At 45.4% G+C, this 27,532-nt stretch overlaps 7 non-coding genes and 3 pseudogenes across 7 annotated transcripts; all 10 read left to right on the top strand.

The window, feature by feature from the left end:
- Positions 1–3,089: 3,089 nt before the first annotated feature.
- On the top strand, positions 3,090–3,269 carry LOC142696222 (U2 spliceosomal RNA; annotated as a pseudogene).
- Positions 3,270–4,575: 1,306 nt separating this feature from the next.
- On the top strand, positions 4,576–4,766 carry LOC142696180 (U2 spliceosomal RNA). Its single transcript, XR_012864167.1, has one exon. It is a non-coding gene; the product is annotated as a U2 spliceosomal RNA (small nuclear RNA).
- Positions 4,767–11,116: 6,350 nt separating this feature from the next.
- LOC142696230 (U2 spliceosomal RNA) lies at positions 11,117–11,336 on the top strand (annotated as a pseudogene).
- Positions 11,337–12,642: 1,306 nt separating this feature from the next.
- LOC142696179 (U2 spliceosomal RNA) lies at positions 12,643–12,833 on the top strand. Its single transcript, XR_012864166.1, has one exon. It is a non-coding gene; the product is annotated as a U2 spliceosomal RNA (small nuclear RNA).
- Positions 12,834–14,185: 1,352 nt separating this feature from the next.
- On the top strand, positions 14,186–14,376 carry LOC142696178 (U2 spliceosomal RNA). The gene has a single exon (XR_012864165.1). It is a non-coding gene; the product is annotated as a U2 spliceosomal RNA (small nuclear RNA).
- Positions 14,377–15,724: 1,348 nt separating this feature from the next.
- Positions 15,725–15,915, top strand: LOC142696177 (U2 spliceosomal RNA). The gene has a single exon (XR_012864164.1). It is a non-coding gene; the product is annotated as a U2 spliceosomal RNA (small nuclear RNA).
- Positions 15,916–17,259: 1,344 nt separating this feature from the next.
- Positions 17,260–17,450, top strand: LOC142696176 (U2 spliceosomal RNA). Its single transcript, XR_012864163.1, has one exon. It is a non-coding gene; the product is annotated as a U2 spliceosomal RNA (small nuclear RNA).
- A 1,306-nt stretch (positions 17,451–18,756) lies between these two features.
- LOC142696174 (U2 spliceosomal RNA) lies at positions 18,757–18,947 on the top strand. Its single transcript, XR_012864162.1, has one exon. It is a non-coding gene; the product is annotated as a U2 spliceosomal RNA (small nuclear RNA).
- A 1,346-nt stretch (positions 18,948–20,293) lies between these two features.
- LOC142696173 (U2 spliceosomal RNA) lies at positions 20,294–20,484 on the top strand. The gene has a single exon (XR_012864161.1). It is a non-coding gene; the product is annotated as a U2 spliceosomal RNA (small nuclear RNA).
- A 6,302-nt stretch (positions 20,485–26,786) lies between these two features.
- Positions 26,787–26,957, top strand: LOC142696233 (U2 spliceosomal RNA; annotated as a pseudogene).
- Positions 26,958–27,532: the final 575 nt, after the last annotated feature.

Here is a 27,532-nt window from a genome sequence, read left to right as displayed (position 1 = left end):
TCACTTCGTTCTCGGATTGACTTTGTGTTCACCTCCCGGGCAGTCAAGCAGCATGGGCACTCCATGATCCCCTGCTTCTTCTCTGACCACAGGGCCATTCTCTTCCAGGGTGCCATCGGCCACGGTTTTCCTCCCGGCCCTGGCTCCTGGAAGCTGAATTGTGCCCTGCTGGAAAGAGAGGAGGTACTGGCGGAACTTAGAGACGCCTATATTGTTTGGAGGAATGATAAAGTTTTCTTTGACAAAACCTGTGACTGGTGGGAATATGTTAAAGTTGAATTTCGTTGTTTCTTTCAGGCAAAAAGTCGTCAACAGGCGTGTGAGAGGAAGAGAGACTTCAGAGAGATGCAGCGTCAGCTGCGATCCCTGCAAGACCTCCTTCAATGCGGCTGGGACGTCAGGAAGGAGCTGGAGGAAGCCAAAAAGGGCCTGAAAAGGCACTTTGAGGAGGAATCCAAGCGAATTATCTTTCGGTCCAAGGTGGAGAACCTGGAGAAGGGTGAGAAATGTAACTCGTTCTTTTTCAGGAAACTCCATGCCGGCCACACGCCCCTGAAGGAACTCCGAGATGAGACCGGAAACATGCATTCTGGGAAGAAGGAGGTGATGGGAGTCGTCACAGACTACTACCGAAGCCTCTACTCCCGGAAAACCACTGACCCCGAAGCCGCCGATAAATTCCTGTCAGGTATCACTAATCATCTTGATCCTGCAGGTACGGAGGCTATGGACGTACCCCTGACGGTGGAGGAACTGCTCTCTGCCGCTAAATCCTTCAGACCCGGCAGGACCCCGGGCAGTGATGGTCTCCCAGCAGAGCTCTATGTAGCGCTGGGGGACTTGATCTGTCCGGACCTGCTGGAGCTCTATGAGGAGATGGTGGTGGAGGGTAGAATGCCACCGTCCTTGAGAGAAGGCATGATCACGATCTTGTATAAGCGGAAGGGGGAGAGATGTGACCTGAAAAACTGGCGTCCCATCTCTCTCCTGAACGTGGACTACAAGATCCTCGCCAAAGTATTGACCAACAGACTGAAGGTTGTCATCGGACAGATCATCGGATCGGACCAAACCTGCGGCATTCCTGGCCGTAGGGTGGCCGACAGTCTTGCCCTGGTGAGGGACACGGTGCATTACATGCAAAGCCGCCGTACACACGCGGCCCTGGTCAGTCTGGATCAGGAGAAGGCTTTTGACCGGGTCTCTCACGAATTCATGGGTAAGGCTCTGCGTAGGCTGCGGCTTGGCAGGTTGTTCTGTTTGTATGTTAACCTGATGTATTGCGACATTTACAGCTCGGTGCTGGTGAACGGCTGGAAGACTGACCCCTTTCCTGTATCGTCGGGGGTTAGACAAGGCTGTCCTCTTTCACCTCTCCTTTTTGTTTGTGTTATAGAGCTCTTCGCAGAGGCTATCCGGCAGAATGGAGAGATCAGAGGGATCACCGCACCAGGTCCAGGACACTTCGAGGTCAAATGCTCGCTGTACATGGACGACGTGACCGTCTTCTGCGCTGACCAGAGTTCGGTGACTGCACTCGTCCAGACCTGTGAGGAGTTCGGACGCGCGTCAGGGGCAAAAGTCAACTGCGGGAAGTCGGAAGCCATGCTCTTCGGAAAGTGGTACCTGCCTTCTCCTGCCTCCTTCCCGTTTACTATCAAGCCGGACTTCATCAAAATTCTGGGAGTCTGGTTCGGTAAGGAAGGTGCAGCCCTAAAGTCGTGGGAAGAACGCTTGGCCAAAGTCAACCAAAGGATCGGACTGTGGAGCCTCAGACAACTCACTATTGAGGGCAAAGCAATGGTCCTGCGTAACGAAGTCTTGCCTGTGCTACAATACACTGCACAGGCATGGCCCCCTCTTGCCACCGTCTCGAGGGCCATTACCAGGACTGTGTTTCACTTCATCTGGGGCTCGAAAATGGACAGAGTAAAGCGGACTGTTATGTACAAGGAGCCCCGCAAAGGTGGGAAGGGTATACCCGACATTCCCACTCTGCTGCGGATCGCTTTTGTATGTGACTGTGTTCGTAGGACTCTGAGGACAGCAAACGGCTCTGCGGGCAAGGCCATGTCCCGCTACTTCCTCCTTCCCCTCTGGCGAGGTTTTGGCTGGGACAAGTGGGACAGCTCCTTCCCTTACAACTGGCACGCTCCCTGGTTCTACGGAGATGTCGTCCGGTTTGTGAGGGAGCATCAACTGGAGGGTCTTAAGCCCGACTTGTGGAAACCTAAGACGATCCACAAGCACATCAGAGCAAAGGACTCACTGGAGTCTGTTCCAGGGCTTCATGCCGACACGTTGGAGACTGTTTGGACTAACGTGTCATCTGGCAGGTTGACCAACGGGCACAAGGACATTTCATGGATGGCCATCCAGGGAGGACTGCCTCTTAGGTCATTCATGCATGCCCGCAACCTGTGCAAGACCCGGTACTGCCCCAGGTGCCCCTTCACGGAGGAAACATCTTTGCACATTTTCTGGCAGTGCCCCTTTGCACAGGGTCTGTTGAAAGCCTTGGAACATGAACTCAAGGACTCAGTACCCAGGAACAGACTGTCGTACCGCTCGGTACTTTATGGACTATTTCCTGGGAATACCACGGATGGAGCAATCCAGGAAGCCTGGCGCCTTATGAACTGCTTTAAGGACGCTATATGGTTCGCCAGGAACCGTCTGATTTTGCGGAGAGAGAGTGTGTCCGTCCAGGACTGCCGCAGGCTGATCCACAGCCTGCTCAGAGACTATTCCACCTGGGACAGCCCGGACGTCGATGAGGAAGAGGACTGATACTCCCCTTCCCCCCACTCTCCCTTCTTGTGTGTTGTCTTTCAATAAAGCTTCGGGCCTGTGATTTCCCCCTTCCCTATCCCCTCCTACCCACTCCCCTATCCCATCACTTGTCTGTAATGCTTTGTTGTTTGGCTTTAGTGAATGCAAGAATGTTAGTGTAGCATGTGGTGTAATGTATAGCATAGGCTAGCCTGTACTGTGTATTATACTGTCATGTTATGTTTGACGACTGTTATTATTTATTATTTGCTGCTTCATGGCTTGCGCTGCGTCGCAGTAATGTTTGTATGATGACGATTGATTGTCAATAAAGCAATTTTCAATCTGTTCTTATCAGTTTAATATCTGATACGTCCCCTATCTGGGGACCATATATTAAATGGATTTTTAGAACAGGGAGATGGAAATAGAGCTTGCTCTGTCCACTCCACGCATTGACCTGGTATTGCAGTATTTCCAGGACCGGTGCACCCTTCCCTTATGTGTTGACTAAAATCAGATTCCAAAAGTGCTATTTGTGTTTGCTATTGTTTTTGTCTTTCTGATGGGATCTCCCCTTTTAATCCCATTATTTCAACACCTGTTGGACAATGCATTTGTACAGTCATGTGTGATAATGAGCTCATTTATTAAATGCAATTAATTAATACATTGCCACCTCTTGTTGTGTGTGTGTGTGTGTGTGTGTGTGTGTGTGTGTGTCTTCTGTGTTTCTGTGTTTCCGGCATTTCACATTGGAACAGCTCATTCACCTTCCTTGTCTTCTCTCCGCCCTCCCTTTTAGGTAGGTTAAAGAGCTGCACCTGAGCCAGCCACTGATTGATTGATGCAGCACCACAGTCAAATAGTGGAGTGGAGTAGGGGGAACAGCAAACAGCCATTAAAGCAGCCCGCCCGCCACAATGGACCTACCTGTGTACACTAGATGGATGTGATGGAATGTACTGTCGTCCCTACATTTCCAAGAAGAAGTAAGAATTGCAGTTGCAACAAACCCTTGCTTGCCTACAAAGAGAGCAGCAATTTGGATTTGTTACTATGTTACCTGGAAGAATAACAAACTGTGCAAGGATGGAGGTTGTAGGAGCAAAGAGAAGTTGTCTGTAAAGTTGGTGGATGCCTATTTTCCATTTTGCAGTCCCTTGTCTCCCTCTTGTGGCCTCCTGGAGGCAAATAAATGTGCAAAAAAAAGACAGCCTGGCGGCCGGCTGTTGCAGTGTTGCCCTCTCAGGCAACACTGAGTGACTGACTGAGCCGCACCGTCTTATATAAAGTTCAGACGGAACTTTGCACGTGTCATAGTGGAGCCCTCAGGATTCCAGAGCCAGCTTTCTGACATCATAATGGGGCCTGCCTCAGAGATAGATAAAAGCCTGGGCCCAGGCAGTGTTGGTCAGTGCTGCTCAGCAGGCAGCACTGGACTGGACTGGACTGGATTACAGCTGATACAAGGTGTGAAGGAACAAGGGGTGGCTGTGGGCATGCACTTGCTGCCGCTGCCAGTGTTTATCTGCATGGCAGGAGGGCATTTGGGCGTTGCCAGGAAGGCGTTTTTATGTAGATTCCTCCTCTTTCAGCACTGCATTGTGGTGCAAGCAAAAGAAGCAAATCCTGTGTAGCTTCCTCTCCGGCCTTTATTCACCTCCCTCCCGCTTAGTAGCTGTAAATGTGTGTGAGCCTGCAGGGCCCCATGGAATTGCCTAGGAGTAGGCTGAATCAATCGCTGCAAGGGGTGAACAGCAGTATGGGACAGGCTCGGGCAAGGCAAGGGCCGCTCGGGTTATCGCTTCTCGGCCTTTTGGCTAAGATCAAGTGTAGTATCTGTTCTTATCAGTTTAATATCTGATACGTCCCCTATCTGGGGACCATATATTAAATGGATTTTTAGAACAGGGAGATGGAAATAGAGCTTGCTCTGTCCACTCCACGCATTGACCTGGTATTGCAGTATTTCCAGGACCGGTGCACCCTTCCCTTATGTGTTGACTAAAATCAGATTCCAAAAGTGCTATTTGTGTTTGCTATTGTTTTTGTCTTTCTGATGGGATCTCCCCTTTTAATCCCATTATTTCAACACCTGTTGGACAATGCATTTGTACAGTCATGTGTGATAATGAGCTCATTTATTAAATGCAATTAATTAATACATTGCCACCTCTTGTTGTGTGTGTGTGTGTGTGTGTGTGTGTGTGTGTGTGTGTGTGTGTGTGTGTGTGTGTGTGTGTGTGTGTGTCTTCTGTGTTTCTGTGTTTCCGGCATTTCACATTGGAACAGCTCATTCACCTTCCTTGTCTTCTCTCCGCCCTCCCTTTTAGGTAGGTTAAAGAGCTGCACCTGAGCCAGCCACTGATTGATTGATGCAGCACCACAGTCAAATAGTGGAGTGGAGTAGGGGGAACAGCAAACAGCCATTAAAGCAGCCCGCCCGCCACAATGGACCTACCTGTGTACACTAGATGGATGTGATGGAATGTACTGTCGTCCCTACATTTCCAAGAAGAAGTAAGAATTGCAGTTGCAACAAACCCTTGCTTGCCTACAAAGAGAGCAGCAATTTGGATTTGTTACTATGTTACCTGGAAGAATAACAAACTGTGCAAGGATGGAGGTTGTAGGAGCAAAGAGAAGTTGTCTGTAAAGTTGGTGGATGCCTATTTTCCATTTTGCAGTCCCTTGTCTCCCTCTTGTGGCCTCCTGGAGGCAAATAAATGTGCAAAAAAAAGACAGCCTGGCGGCCGGCTGTTGCAGTGTTGCCCTCTCAGGCAACACTGAGTGACTGACTGAGCCGCACCGTCTTATATAAAGTTCAGACGGAACTTTGCACGTGTCATAGTGGAGCCCTCAGGATTCCAGAGCCAGCTTTCTGACATCATAATGGGGCCTGCCTCAGAGATAGATAAAAGCCTGGGCCCAGGCAGTGTTGGTCAGTGCTGCTCAGCAGGCAGCACTGGACTGGACTGGACTGGATTACAGCTGATACAAGGTGTGAAGGAACAAGGGGTGGCTGTGGGCATGCACTTGCTGCCGCTGCCAGTGTTTATCTGCATGGCAGGAGGGCATTTGGGCGTTGCCAGGAAGGCGTTTTTATGTAGATTCCTCCTCTTTCAGCACTGCATTGTGGTGCAAGCAAAAGAAGCAAATCCTGTGTAGCTTCCTCTCCGGCCTTTATTCACCTCCCTCCCGCTTAGTAGCTGTAAATGTGTGTGAGCCTGCAGGGCCCCATGGAATTGCCTAGGAGTAGGCTGAATCAATCGCTGCAAGGGGTGAACAGCAGTATGGGACAGGCTCGGGCAAGGCAAGGGCCGCTCGGGTTATCGCTTCTCGGCCTTTTGGCTCAGATCAGGTTTATTGCCTGGTCTGGGCCGGGGGTTCGGTCTTTCGTGGAGTCCTATCCGACGTTTTTGGGAGCGATCATCGTGCCGTTGGGCATTCCATTTCAAGATGGCAGCTGTGCGTAACACTATCCGTTTCGTGGTGAATGAGCAGAGGAGAGACGAAGTTGATACTGGACATATCATTGAGAACATCCTTCTGGACCTGGCTGGAGTTAAGTTGGTAGAGGTATTCTGTATCCAAGCTTTCAGCAATATTGCTACATACGATGTATCCTTTTTTGAGGCCGCCTACTGTTTAAACGTTTTTCAGTTGCTAAAGGAAAAACACATGCATGAGGCTTTAACATCCATTGAAGTGCAACCTCTTTTTTCTACAGTGGAGAAATGTATAACAATTCATATGTATAACCCATTTCTGGATAGAAGGCTGGTCAGGGCTTTTTTAGCTCATTACTGTACCCATGTTAGAGGAGGTGTGGAGCAGAAGAACCTATGGGGAGTCTTTAATGGTGATATCAAGTACTGGGTCAGGCTGAAACCTGACTCCAGCTGTATTGGAGGAGTGATGAATCCTCCTGCTAATTTTTCCATTGGTGGGAATAAGGGATATCTGTACTACCAAGATATGCCATGCTTTTGTAGATCATGTTTTTCCTACGGGCATACCAAAGATGCATGCAAAGGCAAAGTTTGCAGAAATTGCAAGGAAACAGGACATGAGGCTAGTGCATGCATTTCCCCATCCAGGTGTGACATTTGTGGTTTGCCGGGTCATACTTGTAGGAAATGTCCAAAGGTGTTTCCTTTCTTAGGACAAGAGAGAAGAACATGGGGCAGACAGGTGAGAACAACATGTTCCCTTGCTGCCTCTTCTGAGGTAATTTCAGAGCCAGCTGGCAGTGTTTCTGTGGCTGCTTCTCAGGACCCTGGGAAAGCTGGATTAGGAGAGGTTCTAACCTCACATACTGACAGCATGGAGTTGGGTGTGGTCCCTCCTGCAGAGCCAACTGTTGATGAGACACCTGGGGTTATACCTATGGAAGGTAAAGACACAGCGCCACCTAGTGGGTGTGCATACCCTGATAATGGTGCAAGTATGCAAATTTTGTCCTTTTCTAGCCCAGAGTCAAAAATGGACGATTCAGCAAAAGTGGAGTGGTCAATATCGGAGGAGGACGAGAAGGAGGCCAGGATGCCTAGTGCCACTAGTGCGGAAATCTTCCATAAAGTTGTCTCAAAAAGGGGGAAGTCTGGAAAGGCGGTGAAGAGACTTAAGATAGGCTTATTGGAAGATTCTGCTCATGCAAATCCTTTTTCTTTGCTGGATAGTGACTCCAGTTCTAGCCCTAAGTCATCTGAGGTGGCTTCAGAAGTACCCAGCTCTCCTGGGGAAGGTTTCCTCAGTGAAGTCAATGTGGCAAATTTGGAAAGAGCGATGTATTTCCCTGGGACGTGATATGTTCTGGTTATCTCATGGCTTTCCATTGCACTAACCATACTATGCCCGCATGTCTTTGAGATTAAAAATTGTCTCACAAAATGTACGGGTGTTCTCCTCTGCTCACAAGCGTGCTGCAGTCCTGGACTTTTTGGCCTCTAAGGGCAGTGACATTGTTTGCGTACAAGAATGTGGTTTGTCAAAAATGCCTAGGAAAGAAGAATGGAAGTTTGGGGAAGCAATTTGGTCTTTTTCTTCCACAAATAGGAATGATGGAATTGGTATTCTTTTTAAAAATAATGAGTTTGTCATCAAACAGACTCAAATTATACAAGAAGGAAGATGTGTCTGTGTGTTACTATCCTATAAGGGATGGCAGTTTAGGCTAATTAATATCTATGGCCATGCTGTGAAAACTGATAGGTTGGCACTTTTTGATTCTTTAAAATTTTTTCTTCATGGTAAAGTTCCTGTAATTATTGTTGGTGACATTAACTGTATCCTGGAGAAGCAGGCCCGAGCTGGGTCCACAGAGTCTAATGTGGATGTCACTGGAGTTTTGTGGAATAAAATGTTGCAGGACTTTGCTTTGCAGGACGCTGTCACCAGGAAACCAGGTCCATTTACTTACCATGCCGATGACGGAAGAACGGATTCTCGTCTGGACTTTTTCTTTTTTTCTACTTCAGCAATGAAATGTGTAGATTATTCGCAGGAGAGAGTGTGGTTTTCAGATCACGAGTGTTTGTTGGGGGTTTTTGTCATAAATAATTTCTTTTATGGTAGAGGGGTATGGAAGATGAATGTTAGTTTTCTGAGTGATGAAAGGGTGAAAACTAGGTTTGGGAAAAAATATGGGTTTTGGGTTAGGAAGAAAAGTTCTTTCTCTAATGTGTGTGAATGGTGGGTATGGGTGAAAAAAAAGATTGGTGGGTTTTTTAGACAAATAGGATATAGAAGAGCGAGAAGGAAAAGATTGCAATATTCACGCTTTAACATGCGGATGACGTTCCTTCATCAATGTAAAAATTTGGGTATGGATGTAAGACACGATTTGGAAAAAACAAAAAAAGATATTAAGGAGTGGTTCCGAGAAAAAGGGAAAGAAATAATATTTAGGTCTAAGGTGGAGGTTAGAGATAATCACGAGAAATGCACTAGATTTTTCTTTAAAAAAATGTGTGGTGGAAAAAGTGGAATGAATGTGTTATTGGATAAGGATGATAAAGAGGTGTTTGGTAAGGATGTGATTGATGTGGTGTCTGATTTTTATAAACAACTGTATGATGTGAAGAAATGTGATTTGGGTGATGATGAGGAGTTTTTGGATATTGTGTGTAATTTTGTTCCTGAAAGTGAATGTGAGGTTTTGCTTGGTGAGATTATGGATGGTGAAGTAAAGGATGTGGTGGGAAGTATGGCTAAAAATAAGTCTCCAGGGATCGATGGGATACCAGCTGAGTTCTATGGGAAATATTGGGACATAATTGGGAAGGATGTTATAGATGTTATGAGAGTGTTGTTTTCTGGGACGAATATGTGTGATGTGATGAAGAAGGGTATGGTAGTTCTGTTGCATAAAAAAGGAGATAAGAGGCGGTTAGAAAACTGGCGACCGATTACTTTGCTGAATACGGATTATAAAATTTTTGCCAAGCTGATTGCGAATCGTATGAGAGACGTGATTGGGTGTGTGATTGATGAGGATCAGGTATGTGCGGTACCGAAAAGGAAATTGCATGAGAACGTGGCGTTGGTGCGGGACATGCTTGAGGATTGTAAGGGTCGGAATAAGAAGGTGATTGTGTGTGCGTTAGATTTTGAGAAAGCGTTTGATCGTGTGGCGCATGTGTTTTTGTTTAAAGTGTTAGAGAGAATGGGTTTTCCGGTTCAGTTTGTGAGTTTGTTGAAGAATTTATACGCGAATGCAAAGAGTTGTGTGCAGGTGAATGGGTTTTTTTTCAGAATCATTTAGTATTATGTCTGGTGTGCGACAGGGTTGTCCGTTGTCTCCCATCCTATTTATTTGTGCGATTGAACCATTGTTGCAAATGATTAGAAATGATAAGGTTGTGAAAGGTTTGGTGGTGCCCGGGTGTGATGGAAAACGTGTGAAAGCTTTGGGATATATGGATGATATTTGTGTATTGTGTGATTCAGTGTATGATATGTCCAGAGTGAAGTTGATTGTAAACATGTTTTGTATTGCGTCTGCTTTTAAAATAAATTGGGGTAAGAGCAAATTTAAATTTTTTTTCAGTAATGAGCGAGTGAGTGATTCTGATATGGAACAGGTGGATGGTGTGAAAATTTTGGGTATTGTGTTTGATGATGAGTTGAAAGGGAGAGAAAGTTGGGATGAGTTAGGTGGTAGGATTGTGAGAAAGTTGGAAATGTGGAGAATGAGGGATCTTTCTTTTTCGGGGAAGGTTTTAATTGTCAAAAGTATTATTCTACCTATGATTTTATATGTTGCTCTGGTTTTTCCTCCTGCTGTTGATATGTTAAAAAAAGTGAATAGAGTTTTGTTCCTTTTTTTATGGGGGAGCGGGATTGAGAAGGCAAAGAGAGAAATTCTAATGAAAAGCAGACGAAATGGAGGCCTTGATTTCCCAAATTTGGAGATCTTCATTGGAATTAATTGTGTACGGTTTTTTGTAGAGCTTTTATTTAAAGAATCCAAGGCTTCCAGAATGTCGAAGTATCTAGCTGGTACGGTGATTCAGCGTCTAAGGTGGGAAAAACGTAATTTATGTAAACCAATTGCTTTTCAGTGCACAGGGTGGTATTTGTATGTTGAAAAATTTATTAAAAAGTTCCAGCTAGAGGATGTAAGAATGGAGAGATTTTTGAGCGAAAAGAATGTTGTGAGAAGTATGTGTATGAATAATGTGATGTGTTCTGTAAATGGTTTGAATTCGATGGAGTCTAAGTCTGTGTGGAAGAAGATTGTTACGTATGATGTGTCAAATAAGCAGAAAGATTTGTTATGGATGTCGGTACATGGAGTGTTGCCTGTAAGGAGTGTTCAGAAAAGAAGAGGTTTGGTTGCGTCTGAAAGGTGTCCGAGAGAAGGTTGTGGGGATGATGAGGATGTGAGCCATGTGTTTTGGTCGTGTAAGCATGCAAAGGATGTTTGGAAAAAGTTGAGTGGGTTGTGTGAAGAATTGACTGGTTTGAAGGTTTTGACGTATGAAATTGTCTTGTTTGGTTTGTGTAGTTTGGGTAGTGAAAAGGATAGAGTGTTGTGGATTTTTCTGACTTGTGTGAAAGAAGTATTGTGGAATACGAGGAATTTGAATGTGTATAAAAGAGAAGTATTTGAGATGGAGGATGTGGTTAGTATGGTATTGGCTAAATTGTATTTTTATTATAAATGGGATCTAGAAAGAGGTATGGATGCGGAAGGGATATGGCGAATGTTAAAATGGAGGTATTTAGTTTGAGGAATTTTGTTTGATTTATCTTGTATTTGATGGAAAAATAAAATAATGAACCAGAGTGATGAGATTTTTTGAAAAATAGAGAGGTGGTTTGAACAACTACAGTTCTCGGTTTTATTCAAAAAAACCTGAATGGTTTAATAAGAAAAAAAAAAAAAAAAAAAAAAAAAAAAATCTGTTCTTATCAGTTTAATATCTGATACGTCCCCTATCTGGGGACCATATATTAAATGGATTTTTAGAACAGGGAGATGGAAATAGAGCTTGCTCTGTCCACTCCACGCATTGACCTGGTATTGCAGTATTTCCAGGACCGGTGCACCCTTCCCTTATGTGTTGACTAAAATCAGATTCCAAAAGTGCTATTTGTGTTTGCTATTGTTTTTGTCTTTCTGATGGGATCTCCCCTTTTAATCCCATTATTTCAACACCTGTTGGACAATGCATTTGTACAGTCATGTGTGATAATGAGCTCATTTATTAAATGCAATTAATTAATACATTGCCACCTCTTGTTGTGTGTGTGTGTGTGTGTGTGTGTGTGTGTGTGTGTCTTCTGTGTTTCTGTGTTTCCGGCATTTCACATTGGAACAGCTCATTCACCTTCCTTGTCTTCTCTCCGCCCTCCCTTTTAGGTAGGTTAAAGAGCTGCACCTGAGCCAGCCACTGATTGATTGATGCAGCACCACAGTCAAATAGTGGAGTGGAGTAGGGGGAACAGCAAACAGCCATTAAAGCAGCCCGCCCGCCACAATGGACCTACCTGTGTACACTAGATGGATGTGATGGAATGTACTGTCGTCCCTACATTTCCAAGAAGAAGTAAGAATTGCAGTTGCAACAAACCCTTGCTTGCCTACAAAGAGAGCAGCAATTTGGATTTGTTACTATGTTACCTGGAAGAATAACAAACTGTGCAAGGATGGAGGTTGTAGGAGCAAAGAGAAGTTGTCTGTAAAGTTGGTGGATGCCTATTTTCCATTTTGCAGTCCCTTGTCTCCCTCTTGTGGCCTCCTGGAGGCAAATAAATGTGCAAAAAAAAGACAGCCTGGCGGCCGGCTGTTGCAGTGTTGCCCTCTCAGGCAACACTGAGTGACTGACTGAGCCGCACCGTCTTATATAAAGTTCAGACGGAACTTTGCACGTGTCATAGTGGAGCCCTCAGGATTCCAGAGCCAGCTTTCTGACATCATAATGGGGCCTGCCTCAGAGATAGATAAAAGCCTGGGCCCAGGCAGTGTTGGTCAGTGCTGCTCAGCAGGCAGCACTGGACTGGACTGGACTGGATTACAGCTGATACAAGGTGTGAAGGAACAAGGGGTGGCTGTGGGCATGCACTTGCTGCCGCTGCCAGTGTTTATCTGCATGGCAGGAGGGCATTTGGGCGTTGCCAGGAAGGCGTTTTTATGTAGATTCCTCCTCTTTCAGCACTGCATTGTGGTGCAAGCAAAAGAAGCAAATCCTGTGTAGCTTCCTCTCCGGCCTTTATTCACCTCCCTCCCGCTTAGTAGCTGTAAATGTGTGTGAGCCTGCAGGGCCCCATGGAATTGCCTAGGAGTAGGCTGAATCAATCGCTGCAAGGGGTGAACAGCAGTATGGGACAGGCTCGGGCAAGGCAAGGGCCGCTCGGGTTATCGCTTCTCGGCCTTTTGGCTAAGATCAAGTGTAGTATCTGTTCTTATCAGTTTAATATCTGATACGTCCCCTATCTGGGGACCATATATTAAATGGATTTTTAGAACAGGGAGATGGAAATAGAGCTTGCTCTGTCCACTCCACGCATTGACCTGGTATTGCAGTATTTCCAGGACCGGTGCACCCTTCCCTTATGTGTTGACTAAAATCAGATTCCAAAAGTGCTATTTGTGTTTGCTATTGTTTTTGTCTTTCTGATGGGATCTCCCCTTTTAATCCCATTATTTCAACACCTGTTGGACAATGCATTTGTACAGTCATGTGTGATAATGAGCTCATTTATTAAATGCAATTAATTAATACATTGCCACCTCTTGTTGTGTGTGTGTGTGTGTGTGTGTGTGTGTGTGTGTGTGTGTGTGTGTGTGTGTGTGTGTGTGTGTGTGTGTGTGTGTGTGTGTCTTCTGTGTTTCTGTGTTTCCGGCATTTCACATTGGAACAGCTCATTCACCTTCCTTGTCTTCTCTCCGCCCTCCCTTTTAGGTAGGTTAAAGAGCTGCACCTGAGCCAGCCACTGATTGATTGATGCAGCACCACAGTCAAATAGTGGAGTGGAGTAGGGGGAACAGCAAACAGCCATTAAAGCAGCCCGCCCGCCACAATGGACCTACCTGTGTACACTAGATGGATGTGATGGAATGTACTGTCGTCCCTACATTTCCAAGAAGAAGTAAGAATTGCAGTTGCAACAAACCCTTGCTTGCCTACAAAGAGAGCAGCAATTTGGATTTGTTACTATGTTACCTGGAAGAATAACAAACTGTGCAAGGATGGAGGTTGTAGGAGCAAAGAGAAGTTGTCTGTAAAGTTGGTGGATGCCTATTTTCCATTTTGCAGTCCCTTGTCTCCCTCTTGTGGCCTCCTGGAGGCAAATAAATGTGCAAAAAAAAGACAGCCTGGCGGCCGGCTGTTGCAGTGTTGCCCTCTCAGGCAACACTGAGTGACTGACTGAGCCGCACCGTCTTATATAAAGTTCAGACGGAACTTTGCACGTGTCATAGTGGAGCCCTCAGGATTCCAGAGCCAGCTTTCTGACATCATAATGGGGCCTGCCTCAGAGATAGATAAAAGCCTGGGCCCAGGCAGTGTTGGTCAGTGCTGCTCAGCAGGCAGCACTGGACTGGACTGGACTGGATTACAGCTGATACAAGGTGTGAAGGAACAAGGGGTGGCTGTGGGCATGCACTTGCTGCCGCTGCCAGTGTTTATCTGCATGGCAGGAGGGCATTTGGGCGTTGCCAGGAAGGCGTTTTTATGTAGATTCCTCCTCTTTCAGCACTGCATTGTGGTGCAAGCAAAAGAAGCAAATCCTGTGTAGCTTCCTCTCCGGCCTTTATTCACCTCCCTCCCGCTTAGTAGCTGTAAATGTGTGTGAGCCTGCAGGGCCCCATGGAATTGCCTAGGAGTAGGCTGAATCAATCGCTGCAAGGGGTGAACAGCAGTATGGGACAGGCTCGGGCAAGGCAAGGGCCGCTCGGGTTATCGCTTCTCGGCCTTTTGGCTAAGATCAAGTGTAGTATCTGTTCTTATCAGTTTAATATCTGATACGTCCCCTATCTGGGGACCATATATTAAATGGATTTTTAGAACAGGGAGATGGAAATAGAGCTTGCTCTGTCCACTCCACGCATTGACCTGGTATTGCAGTATTTCCAGGACCGGTGCACCCTTCCCTTATGTGTTGACTAAAATCAGATTCCAAAAGTGCTATTTGTGTTTGCTATTGTTTTTGTCTTTCTGATGGGATCTCCCCTTTTAATCCCATTATTTCAACACCTGTTGGACAATGCATTTGTACAGTCATGTGTGATAATGAGCTCATTTATTAAATGCAATTAATTAATACATTGCCACCTCTTGTTGTGTGTGTGTGTGTGTGTGTGTGTGTGTGTGTGTGTGTGTGTGTGTGTGTGTGTGTGTGTGTGTGTGTGTGTGTGTGTCTTCTGTGTTTCTGTGTTTCCGGCATTTCACATTGGAACAGCTCATTCACCTTCCTTGTCTTCTCTCCGCCCTCCCTTTTAGGTAGGTTAAAGAGCTGCACCTGAGCCAGCCACTGATTGATTGATGCAGCACCACAGTCAAATAGTGGAGTGGAGTAGGGGGAACAGCAAACAGCCATTAAAGCAGCCCGCCCGCCACAATGGACCTACCTGTGTACACTAGATGGATGTGATGGAATGTACTGTCGTCCCTACATTTCCAAGAAGAAGTAAGAATTGCAGTTGCAACAAACCCTTGCTTGCCTACAAAGAGAGCAGCAATTTGGATTTGTTACTATGTTACCTGGAAGAATAACAAACTGTGCAAGGATGGAGGTTGTAGGAGCAAAGAGAAGTTGTCTGTAAAGTTGGTGGATGCCTATTTTCCATTTTGCAGTCCCTTGTCTCCCTCTTGTGGCCTCCTGGAGGCAAATAAATGTGCAAAAAAAAGACAGCCTGGCGGCCGGCTGTTGCAGTGTTGCCCTCTCAGGCAACACTGAGTGACTGACTGAGCCGCACCGTCTTATATAAAGTTCAGACGGAACTTTGCACGTGTCATAGTGGAGCCCTCAGGATTCCAGAGCCAGCTTTCTGACATCATAATGGGGCCTGCCTCAGAGATAGATAAAAGCCTGGGCCCAGGCAGTGTTGGTCAGTGCTGCTCAGCAGGCAGCACTGGACTGGACTGGACTGGATTACAGCTGATACAAGGTGTGAAGGAACAAGGGGTGGCTGTGGGCATGCACTTGCTGCCGCTGCCAGTGTTTATCTGCATGGCAGGAGGGCATTTGGGCGTTGCCAGGAAGGCGTTTTTATGTAGATTCCTCCTCTTTCAGCACTGCATTGTGGTGCAAGCAAAAGAAGCAAATCCTGTGTAGCTTCCTCTCCGGCCTTTATTCACCTCCCTCCCGCTTAGTAGCTGTAAATGTGTGTGAGCCTGCAGGGCCCCATGGAATTGCCTAGGAGTAGGCTGAATCAATCGCTGCAAGGGGTGAACAGCAGTATGGGACAGGCTCGGGCAAGGCAAGGGCCGCTCGGGTTATCGCTTCTCGGCCTTTTGGCTAAGATCAAGTGTAGTATCTGTTCTTATCAGTTTAATATCTGATACGTCCCCTATCTGGGGACCATATATTAAATGGATTTTTAGAACAGGGAGATGGAAATAGAGCTTGCTCTGTCCACTCCACGCATTGACCTGGTATTGCAGTATTTCCAGGACCGGTGCACCCTTCCCTTATGTGTTGACTAAAATCAGATTCCAAAAGTGCTATTTGTGTTTGCTATTGTTTTTGTCTTTCTGATGGGATCTCCCCTTTTAATCCCATTATTTCAACACCTGTTGGACAATGCATTTGTACAGTCATGTGTGATAATGAGCTCATTTATTAAATGCAATTAATTAATACATTGCCACCTCTTGTTGTGTGTGTGTGTGTGTGTGTGTGTGTGTGTGTGTGTGTGTGTGTGTGTGTGTGTGTGTGTGTGTGTGTGTGTGTCTTCTGTGTTTCTGTGTTTCCGGCATTTCACATTGGAACAGCTCATTCACCTTCCTTGTCTTCTCTCCGCCCTCCCTTTTAGGTAGGTTAAAGAGCTGCACCTGAGCCAGCCACTGATTGATTGATGCAGCACCACAGTCAAATAGTGGAGTGGAGTAGGGGGAACAGCAAACAGCCATTAAAGCAGCCCGCCCGCCACAATGGACCTACCTGTGTACACTAGATGGATGTGATGGAATGTACTGTCGTCCCTACATTTCCAAGAAGAAGTAAGAATTGCAGTTGCAACAAACCCTTGCTTGCCTACAAAGAGAGCAGCAATTTGGATTTGTTACTATGTTACCTGGAAGAATAACAAACTGTGCAAGGATGGAGGTTGTAGGAGCAAAGAGAAGTTGTCTGTAAAGTTGGTGGATGCCTATTTTCCATTTTGCAGTCCCTTGTCTCCCTCTTGTGGCCTCCTGGAGGCAAATAAATGTGCAAAAAAAAGACAGCCTGGCGGCCGGCTGTTGCAGTGTTGCCCTCTCAGGCAACACTGAGTGACTGACTGAGCCGCACCGTCTTATATAAAGTTCAGACGGAACTTTGCACGTGTCATAGTGGAGCCCTCAGGATTCCAGAGCCAGCTTTCTGACATCATAATGGGGCCTGCCTCAGAGATAGATAAAAGCCTGGGCCCAGGCAGTGTTGGTCAGTGCTGCTCAGCAGGCAGCACTGGACTGGACTGGACTGGATTACAGCTGATACAAGGTGTGAAGGAACAAGGGGTGGCTGTGGGCATGCACTTGCTGCCGCTGCCAGTGTTTATCTGCATGGCAGGAGGGCATTTGGGCGTTGCCAGGAAGGCGTTTTTATGTAGATTCCTCCTCTTTCAGCACTGCATTGTGGTGCAAGCAAAAGAAGCAAATCCTGTGTAGCTTCCTCTCCGGCCTTTATTCACCTCCCTCCCGCTTAGTAGCTGTAAATGTGTGTGAGCCTGCAGGGCCCCATGGAATTGCCTAGGAGTAGGCTGAATCAATCGCTGCAAGGGGTGAACAGCAGTATGGGACAGGCTCGGGCAAGGCAAGGGCCGCTCGGGTTATCGCTTCTCGGCCTTTTGGCTAAGATCAAGTGTAGTATCTGTTCTTATCAGTTTAATATCTGATACGTCCCCTATCTGGGGACCATATATTAAATGGATTTTTAGAACAGGGAGATGGAAATAGAGCTTGCTCTGTCCACTCCACGCATTGACCTGGTATTGCAGTATTTCCAGGACCGGTGCACCCTTCCCTTATGTGTTGACTAAAATCAGATTCCAAAAGTGCTATTTGTGTTTGCTATTGTTTTTGTCTTTCTGATGGGATCTCCCCTTTTAATCCCATTATTTCAACACCTGTTGGACAATGCATTTGTACAGTCATGTGTGATAATGAGCTCATTTATTAAATGCAATTAATTAATACATTGCCACCTCTTGTTGTGTGTGTGTGTGTGTGTGTGTGTGTGTGTGTGTGTCTTCTGTGTTTCTGTGTTTCCGGCATTTCACATTGGAACAGCTCATTCACCTTCCTTGTCTTCTCTCCGCCCTCCCTTTTAGGTAGGTTAAAGAGCTGCACCTGAGCCAGCCACTGATTGATTGATGCAGCACCACAGTCAAATAGTGGAGTGGAGTAGGGGGAACAGCAAACAGCCATTAAAGCAGCCCGCCCGCCACAATGGACCTACCTGTGTACACTAGATGGATGTGATGGAATGTACTGTCGTCCCTACATTTCCAAGAAGAAGTAAGAATTGCAGTTGCAACAAACCCTTGCTTGCCTACAAAGAGAGCAGCAATTTGGATTTGTTACTATGTTACCTGGAAGAATAACAAACTGTGCAAGGATGGAGGTTGTAGGAGCAAAGAGAAGTTGTCTGTAAAGTTGGTGGATGCCTATTTTCCATTTTGCAGTCCCTTGTCTCCCTCTTGTGGCCTCCTGGAGGCAAATAAATGTGCAAAAAAAAGACAGCCTGGCGGCCGGCTGTTGCAGTGTTGCCCTCTCAGGCAACACTGAGTGACTGACTGAGCCGCACCGTCTTATATAAAGTTCAGACGGAACTTTGCACGTGTCATAGTGGAGCCCTCAGGATTCCAGAGCCAGCTTTCTGACATCATAATGGGGCCTGCCTCAGAGATAGATAAAAGCCTGGGCCCAGGCAGTGTTGGTCAGTGCTGCTCAGCAGGCAGCACTGGACTGGACTGGACTGGATTACAGCTGATACAAGGTGTGAAGGAACAAGGGGTGGCTGTGGGCATGCACTTGCTGCCGCTGCCAGTGTTTATCTGCATGGCAGGAGGGCATTTGGGCGTTGCCAGGAAGGCGTTTTTATGTAGATTCCTCCTCTTTCAGCACTGCATTGTGGTGCAAGCAAAAGAAGCAAATCCTGTGTAGCTTCCTCTCCGGCCTTTATTCACCTCCCTCCCGCTTAGTAGCTGTAAATGTGTGTGAGCCTGCAGGGCCCCATGGAATTGCCTAGGAGTAGGCTGAATCAATCGCTGCAAGGGGTGAACAGCAGTATGGGACAGGCTCGGGCAAGGCAAGGGCCGCTCGGGTTATCGCTTCTCGGCCTTTTGGCTAAGATCAAGTGTAGTATCTGTTCTTATCAGTTTAATATCTGATACGTCCCCTATCTGGGGACCATATATTAAATGGATTTTTAGAACAGGGAGATGGAAATAGAGCTTGCTCTGTCCACTCCACGCATTGACCTGGTATTGCAGTATTTCCAGGACCGGTGCACCCTTCCCTTATGTGTTGACTAAAATCAGATTCCAAAAGTGCTATTTGTGTTTGCTATTGTTTTTGTCTTTCTGATGGGATCTCCCCTTTTAATCCCATTATTTCAACACCTGTTGGACAATGCATTTGTACAGTCATGTGTGATAATGAGCTCATTTATTAAATGCAATTAATTAATACATTGCCACCTCTTGTTGTGTGTGTGTGTGTGTGTGTGTGTGTGTGTGTGTGTGTGTGTGTGTGTGTGTGTGTGTGTGTGTGTGTGTGTGTGTCTTCTGTGTTTCTGTGTTTCCGGCATTTCACATTGGAACAGCTCATTCACCTTCCTTGTCTTCTCTCCGCCCTCCCTTTTAGGTAGGTTAAAGAGCTGCACCTGAGCCAGCCACTGATTGATTGATGCAGCACCACAGTCAAATAGTGGAGTGGAGTAGGGGGAACAGCAAACAGCCATTAAAGCAGCCCGCCCGCCACAATGGACCTACCTGTGTACACTAGATGGATGTGATGGAATGTACTGTCGTCCCTACATTTCCAAGAAGAAGTAAGAATTGCAGTTGCAACAAACCCTTGCTTGCCTACAAAGAGAGCAGCAATTTGGATTTGTTACTATGTTACCTGGAAGAATAACAAACTGTGCAAGGATGGAGGTTGTAGGAGCAAAGAGAAGTTGTCTGTAAAGTTGGTGGATGCCTATTTTCCATTTTGCAGTCCCTTGTCTCCCTCTTGTGGCCTCCTGGAGGCAAATAAATGTGCAAAAAAAAGACAGCCTGGCGGCCGGCTGTTGCAGTGTTGCCCTCTCAGGCAACACTGAGTGACTGACTGAGCCGCACCGTCTTATATAAAGTTCAGACGGAACTTTGCACGTGTCATAGTGGAGCCCTCAGGATTCCAGAGCCAGCTTTCTGACATCATAATGGGGCCTGCCTCAGAGATAGATAAAAGCCTGGGCCCAGGCAGTGTTGGTCAGTGCTGCTCAGCAGGCAGCACTGGACTGGACTGGACTGGATTACAGCTGATACAAGGTGTGAAGGAACAAGGGGTGGCTGTGGGCATGCACTTGCTGCCGCTGCCAGTGTTTATCTGCATGGCAGGAGGGCATTTGGGCGTTGCCAGGAAGGCGTTTTTATGTAGATTCCTCCTCTTTCAGCACTGCATTGTGGTGCAAGCAAAAGAAGCAAATCCTGTGTAGCTTCCTCTCCGGCCTTTATTCACCTCCCTCCCGCTTAGTAGCTGTAAATGTGTGTGAGCCTGCAGGGCCCCATGGAATTGCCTAGGAGTAGGCTGAATCAATCGCTGCAAGGGGTGAACAGCAGTATGGGACAGGCTCGGGCAAGGCAAGGGCCGCTCGGGTTATCGCTTCTCGGCCTTTTGGCTAAGATCAAGTGTAGTATCTGTTCTTATCAGTTTAATATCTGATACGTCCCCTATCTGGGGACCATATATTAAATGGATTTTTAGAACAGGGAGATGGAAATAGAGCTTGCTCTGTCCACTCCACGCATTGACCTGGTATTGCAGTATTTCCAGGACCGGTGCACCCTTCCCTTATGTGTTGACTAAAATCAGATTCCAAAAGTGCTATTTGTGTTTGCTATTGTTTTTGTCTTTCTGATGGGATCTCCCCTTTTAATCCCATTATTTCAACACCTGTTGGACAATGCATTTGTACAGTCATGTGTGATAATGAGCTCATTTATTAAATGCAATTAATTAATACATTGCCACCTCTTGTTGTGTGTGTGTGTGTGTGTGTGTGTGTGTGTGTGTGTGTGTGTGTGTGTGTGTGTGTGTGTGTGTGTGTGTGTGTGTCTTCTGTGTTTCTGTGTTTCCGGCATTTCACATTGGAACAGCTCATTCACCTTCCTTGTCTTCTCTCCGCCCTCCCTTTTAGGTAGGTTAAAGAGCTGCACCTGAGCCAGCCACTGATTGATTGATGCAGCACCACAGTCAAATAGTGGAGTGGAGTAGGGGGAACAGCAAACAGCCATTAAAGCAGCCCGCCCGCCACAATGGACCTACCTGTGTACACTAGATGGATGTGATGGAATGTACTGTCGTCCCTACATTTCCAAGAAGAAGTAAGAATTGCAGTTGCAACAAACCCTTGCTTGCCTACAAAGAGAGCAGCAATTTGGATTTGTTACTATGTTACCTGGAAGAATAACAAACTGTGCAAGGATGGAGGTTGTAGGAGCAAAGAGAAGTTGTCTGTAAAGTTGGTGGATGCCTATTTTCCATTTTGCAGTCCCTTGTCTCCCTCTTGTGGCCTCCTGGAGGCAAATAAATGTGCAAAAAAAAGACAGCCTGGCGGCCGGCTGTTGCAGTGTTGCCCTCTCAGGCAACACTGAGTGACTGACTGAGCCGCACCGTCTTATATAAAGTTCAGACGGAACTTTGCACGTGTCATAGTGGAGCCCTCAGGATTCCAGAGCCAGCTTTCTGACATCATAATGGGGCCTGCCTCAGAGATAGATAAAAGCCTGGGCCCAGGCAGTGTTGGTCAGTGCTGCTCAGCAGGCAGCACTGGACTGGACTGGACTGGATTACAGCTGATACAAGGTGTGAAGGAACAAGGGGTGGCTGTGGGCATGCACTTGCTGCCGCTGCCAGTGTTTATCTGCATGGCAGGAGGGCATTTGGGCGTTGCCAGGAAGGCGTTTTTATGTAGATTCCTCCTCTTTCAGCACTGCATTGTGGTGCAAGCAAAAGAAGCAAATCCTGTGTAGCTTCCTCTCCGGCCTTTATTCACCTCCCTCCCGCTTAGTAGCTGTAAATGTGTGTGAGCCTGCAGGGCCCCATGGAATTGCCTAGGAGTAGGCTGAATCAATCGCTGCAAGGGGTGAACAGCAGTATGGGACAGGCTCGGGCAAGGCAAGGGCCGCTCGGGTTATCGCTTCTCGGCCTTTTGGCTAAGATCAGAGTTTATTGCTCTGGTCTTGGTCAGGGGGTGCGGGTTTTCCCTTGGGAGGAACCAGAGTGGTGATCGTTCTGTGATCGTGGATCGGCAGGTATAGTCAGCATGGATGCAGCAAGGACAACACCAGTGGAGAGAACCATTCGAATTAAGGTAGACCCAAGTGATTCTGGTAAGAACACCATTGAATTTGTTGGAAGGAAGCTGGTGGTCGACATGGCAGGTATCCCTCTTTATAAATTATTCTGTGTGCAAGAAAACAGAAAGCAAGGATTGTATGATGTGTCCTTTCAAGAAGAAAATGACTGTTTAAATTTCTATGAAGCCTTAAAAGTGAATGCTAACTGTGAGGTTTTGAAAAATGTCTCTTTTGTGCCTCTATTTGCTATGGGAGAGAGGGTACTATTTGTACATGTCTTCAACCCATTTACCCAGCTGGACTTAATCAAGAACTTTTTGAGTTTATATTGCACCAGTGTGAAAGGGGGAACCAAAATGACCAGCTCATTGAAAGTGTTCAATGGAACTTATAAATTTTTCGTCCAGTTTAAGCTGGACCCGGATTGTATTGGTGGAGTTAAGAGCCCTCCATTGTCCTTTTCCATTGCTGGCTATAGAGGATATTTGTATTATCAAAATATGCCAAAATTTTGCCGGTTCTGTCACCAGTTTGGTCACACTAAGGAGTGCTGCCCTGGGGTGAAGGTGTGCAGGAATTGTAAGATGGCTGGACATGAGGCAGGTGCATGTACGGAACCCCGATCGTGTGATTTGTGTGGTGAAGTGGGGCACCTGTATAGAGATTGCCCAGTGGGCAAGAAGAGAAAGGAGAAAGAGGAAAAGGAAAGAGAGGCACAGAGACAGAAGAATATCCAGAAGCAAGAGGAAGCCAATGAGAGGTTAAGGATAGAAAGGGAGGTGGAGGAGCAAAGGCAGAAAGAAATCCTTGATGCAATATTGGCTGAGGCTGAGCGAGATAGCACGCAGGTGCAGGCAATTGAGGAAACTTTCATTGAGGACATGCCAAGCCCTGTGGTAGAAGAATCTCAGAGGATATCAGAATGGTCTTCCTCTGGAGTGTTGAGTCCAGTGAGAGAAGTGGAGATGTCTTTTCGCCCACAGAGAGTGGGGAACTTTCCAAAAAAACAGAGAATTGAAGTGGTGGAGACGCAAAGTGTGGAGACGGCGAACGCCTTTCAGGCATTGTTTGAGCCGAACATGGAGTATGAGACTAGTGAAGAAAACTCTCCCGGGCCTTTAACCCGGAAAGTTTGAGGGTTCTGCTTTGTGTTTTTTCACCTTTTTCTGCCTAGGGCAGTTATAAAATGTCGTTTAAAATTTTGTCTTCCAATGTCCGGGTGTTTAAAAACCGGGCCAGGAGAGCAGCCATTTTGGAGGAATTGTCTTTCAGTGGAGCAGATTTAATTTGTGTGCAGGAATGTGGGATAGAGTATATAGTTAAGCAGGAGGAGTGGGGTTTTGGTGCAGCAATATGGTCATGTTCTAGTCACAATAGAAATGATGGTGTGGGGGTTTTGGTTAGGAGTAGCAGGGTGGAGGTTTGTAGCTACACAGTGATTGAGGAGGGGCGGTGCCTGTTAGTGGTTATAAAAGTATGTGGTGTGAATGTGCGTGTAATTAATGTGTATGCGTCTGCAAAAAAGGAAGAGAGAGTGGAGTTGTTTGAGAGAATTAAACTGTTTTTGCCAGGTAGGGAACATATTGTGTGGGTGGGGGATTTTAACTGTGATACTAGAGGGGATTTGGATGTGTCTGGGAATGTGCTAAAGTCTGTACTCACTGATTTTGGATTGAGGGATGTAGTGCACCTGTGTGGTGTTAACCCTATAGTAGATACTTATTATGCGGATAGTGGGAGACACAGTAGTAGAATTGATATGATTTTTGTTTCTAAGGGGGTGATGGGTAAGGGATATATGCAAATGAAGGTAGGATATTCTGATCACGAGTGCATTAAGTGTGAGTTGGTCTGGGATGAGGATTGTGGGAGTGGGAGGGGTTTATGGAAATTGAATGTGAGTTTGTTGGATGATGAGAGTGTTTGTGGAAAATATGTGGATACATATAGGTTTTGGTGTGAGAAAAAAGGTGATTTTGTGGATATAATAACATGGTGGGATTGGGTTAAAGAAAGAACACGTGTGTTTTTTAGAAAGGTTGGTTATAGGAAAGCTGTGGAGAGAAGGAAGAGGTATGAATGTTATAATATAAGGTTGAATTTTCTCCAGAAGGTTAAAAAGAGAGGTTGGAGTGTGGATGAGGAGATTGATTGTGTGAAAAATGAGATGAGGGAATGGTTGTTAGAAAAAGGTAGAAAGATTATGTATCAGTCAAAATTAGATAAATTGGAAAAGGGGGAAAAATGTTCTAGGTATTTTTTCAAAAAAGTAGTGGGGAAAAAGGAGGATTTGGTGAGAGTGTATGATAAAAATGGAAGGGTGGTGAAAGGAAAAGCAGTGTTTCCTGTGGTTGAAAGTTTTTATAAAGAATTGTATGCAGTGAAAGAGATTGATAGGGACTTGGAGGCTGAAGTGGTGAGTATGATTGAAAATAGGGTGGAAGTAATTGAATATGCAAATTTGATGAGAAACATTGAGGAGGATGAAGTAAAGAGAGTGTTGGATAGTATGGCTGTGAATAAGACTCCAGGGGATGATGGGTTACCGATGGAATTTTACATAAAAATGTGGGACGTGATTAAGGATGATGTGGTGCAAGTTTATAAATTTATGTGGGAGAATGGTAGGATGGTTGAAAGTATGAAAAGTGGGGTGGTGGTTTTGATTTATAAGAAAGGGGATGTGAATGATGTTAAAAATTGGAGGCCGATTACTTTGTTGAATGTGGACTATAAGGTGTTTGCTAAGCTGATTGCAAATAGGATGAGAGATGTGATTGGTCAGGTGGTTGGGGAGGAGCAAGTGTGTGGAGTGCCGGGGAGGAGGATTAGTGAGAATTTGTGTTTGCTGAGAGATGTGATATGGGATAGCATGGAGAGGAAACAAGTATTGAATGTTCTGTCAATTGATTTTGAAAAGGCTTTTGATCGTTTGGCGCATGATTTTTTATTTAGAGTTTTGGTAAGAATGGGTTTTCCTAGTGACTTTGTGAATGTTGTAAGAGTGTTGTATAAGAATGTGTATAGTAAGATTCTCATTAATGGATGGGTTGGTGGTGAGATAAGTGTGGGTTCCGGTGTGAGGCAGGGGTGTCCCCTGTCTCCGATTGCCTTTATTTGTGCGATTGAGCCTTTATTACAGATGTTTCGGAAGGATAAATGTATGAGAGGTGTGAAGATTCCTGGTTGTGGTGGGAAAGAAGTAAAAGTATTAGCATACATGGATGATGTGTGTGTGATTTGTGAATCCGATGCTGCGGTAAGGCGTGCAAAATTGTTAGTTGCTTTGTTCTGTGGGGCATCTGCATTTAGAGTAAATTGGGATAAGAGTGAATGTAAGAGGTTTGGGAACATTGGGAGGAGAGAAGATTTAGGTGTAAAATGTGTGGAAGGAGCGATTCAGATTTTGGGGGTGAAATTTGATGAAAAATTGGATGGGAATGAAAGTTGGGAGGATGTTGGTAAAAAGATTATTAAGAAAATGAATTTCTGGCGTTTGAGAGAATTGTCTTTTGCTGGGAAGATTCTTGTGATTAAAAGTGTGATTTTACCAATTTTGTTGTATGTTGCTTTTGTCTTTCCGCCAGGGTATATGATGCTGAGAAGATTGAATAGAGTGCTGATGGTATTTTTTTGGGGTTCTAAGATGGAGAGAGTGAAGAGAGAGACTGTGAGGAAAAGTGTAAAGAATGGGGGAATGGGGTTTCCTAATATTGAGGTATATTTGGGAGTGAATAGTGTGTTTGCAGTAAGAAGGATGATGGGAGGTGATTGGAAATTTGCATGTATGGTAAGATATCTGAGTGGGAGTGTGTTATGCAGATTAGGATGGATAGGGAGAGATTTAAGAGTGCCGTATGCACTTATATGTCCAAAGTGGTATCTGTATGTGGAAAAGTTTTTGAAAAGCTATGAGTTGTTGGGGAAGGGTGATGTGTTGAGAAATAAAAAAGAGATGTTGAGATGTATTGAAGGAAAAGAAGTGCAGTGTCCTATAAATATGGTGAGAAGGGCGAATGTAGGGAGAGTATGGAAGAGTTTGGAAACGGATGGGATAACAAATAGACAGAAAGAGATTGTATGGCAAAGTATGCATGGAGCGTTGCCTGTGAGAGAGTTTCAAAGAAATCGTGGGATTGGGAGGAGCGAAGCATGTCCTAGAGTGGGGTGTGGAGGGTGTGAAAATATTTTACATTTATTCTGGAATTGTGATGTGGCTCAGGAAGTGTGGAAGGGTGTGAGTCCTTTGTGTAAAGAGGTGGTTGGGGTTAAAAAACTGTCGTTTGAGGTAATAATGTTTGGGTTGGGAATGTTAGATAGGAAAAAACAGAGGGTGTGGTGTATTATGTTAGCAATCATTAAAGAAGTTTTGTGGGATGTAAGGAATTTGTATGTCTTTAGAAGAAAGGAAGTGACGGTAGAAGGGTGTTTGAGGATGATTTTGGATAGAATGTATGTGGTATATTTGTCGGACAAGAAAAGGTTTGGGGAAGCAGATGCAGAGGGTATTTGGAAATTTTTGAAGTGGAGGTATGTAGTTAAAGTATAAATGGTGGGTGGAGTGAAGGGTTTAGACTAAGGTGATGGGATTGTATGCCTTTTTGTTTAATTGTAAATGTAAATAAATATGTTTAAAAAAGGAAAATAATTGACCCGATGATGAGCTTAAAGAAACGCACTAAATACAGAGTGTACGTTTGGTGAAAGTGTTTGAGGTGCAAAAAATATAATGAATTTATATTTTTACCTCTGAGGGTTAAAAAAAAAAAAAAAAAAAAAAAAAAAAAAAAAAAAAAAAAAAAAAAAAAAATCTGTTCTTATCAGTTTAATATCTGATACGTCCCCTATCTGGGGACCATATATTAAATGGATTTTTAGAACAGGGAGATGGAAATAGAGCTTGCTCTGTCCACTCCACGCATTGACCTGGTATTGCAGTATTTCCAGGACCGGTGCACCCTTCCCTTATGTGTTGACTAAAATCAGATTCCAAAAGTGCTATTTGTGTTTGCTATTGTTTTTGTCTTTCTGATGGGATCTCCCCTTTTAATCCCATTATTTCAACACCTGTTGGACAATGCATTTGTACAGTCATGTGTGATAATGAGCTCATTTATTAAATGCAATTAATTAATACATTGCCACCTCTTGTTGTGTGTGTGTGTGTGTGTGTGTGTGTGTGTGTGTGTCTTCTGTGTTTCTGTGTTTCCGGCATTTCACATTGGAACAGCTCATTCACCTTCCTTGTCTTCTCTCCGCCCTCCCTTTTAGGTAGGTTAAAGAGCTGCACCTGAGCCAGCCACTGATTGATTGATGCAGCACCACAGTCAAATAGTGGAGTGGAGTAGGGGGAACAGCAAACAGCCATTAAAGCAGCCCGCCCGCCACAATGGACCTACCTGTGTACACTAGATGGATGTGATGGAATGTACTGTCGTCCCTACATTTCCAAGAAGAAGTAAGAATTGCAGTTGCAACAAACCCTTGCTTGCCTACAAAGAGAGCAGCAATTTGGATTTGTTACTATGTTACCTGGAA

Source organism: Rhinoderma darwinii (genome assembly GCF_050947455.1).
Source record: "Rhinoderma darwinii isolate aRhiDar2 chromosome 5 unlocalized genomic scaffold, aRhiDar2.hap1 SUPER_5_unloc_5, whole genome shotgun sequence".
NCBI lineage: Eukaryota > Metazoa > Chordata > Amphibia > Anura > Rhinodermatidae > Rhinoderma > Rhinoderma darwinii.
This window is presented reverse-complemented; position numbering and strand designations above follow the sequence as displayed.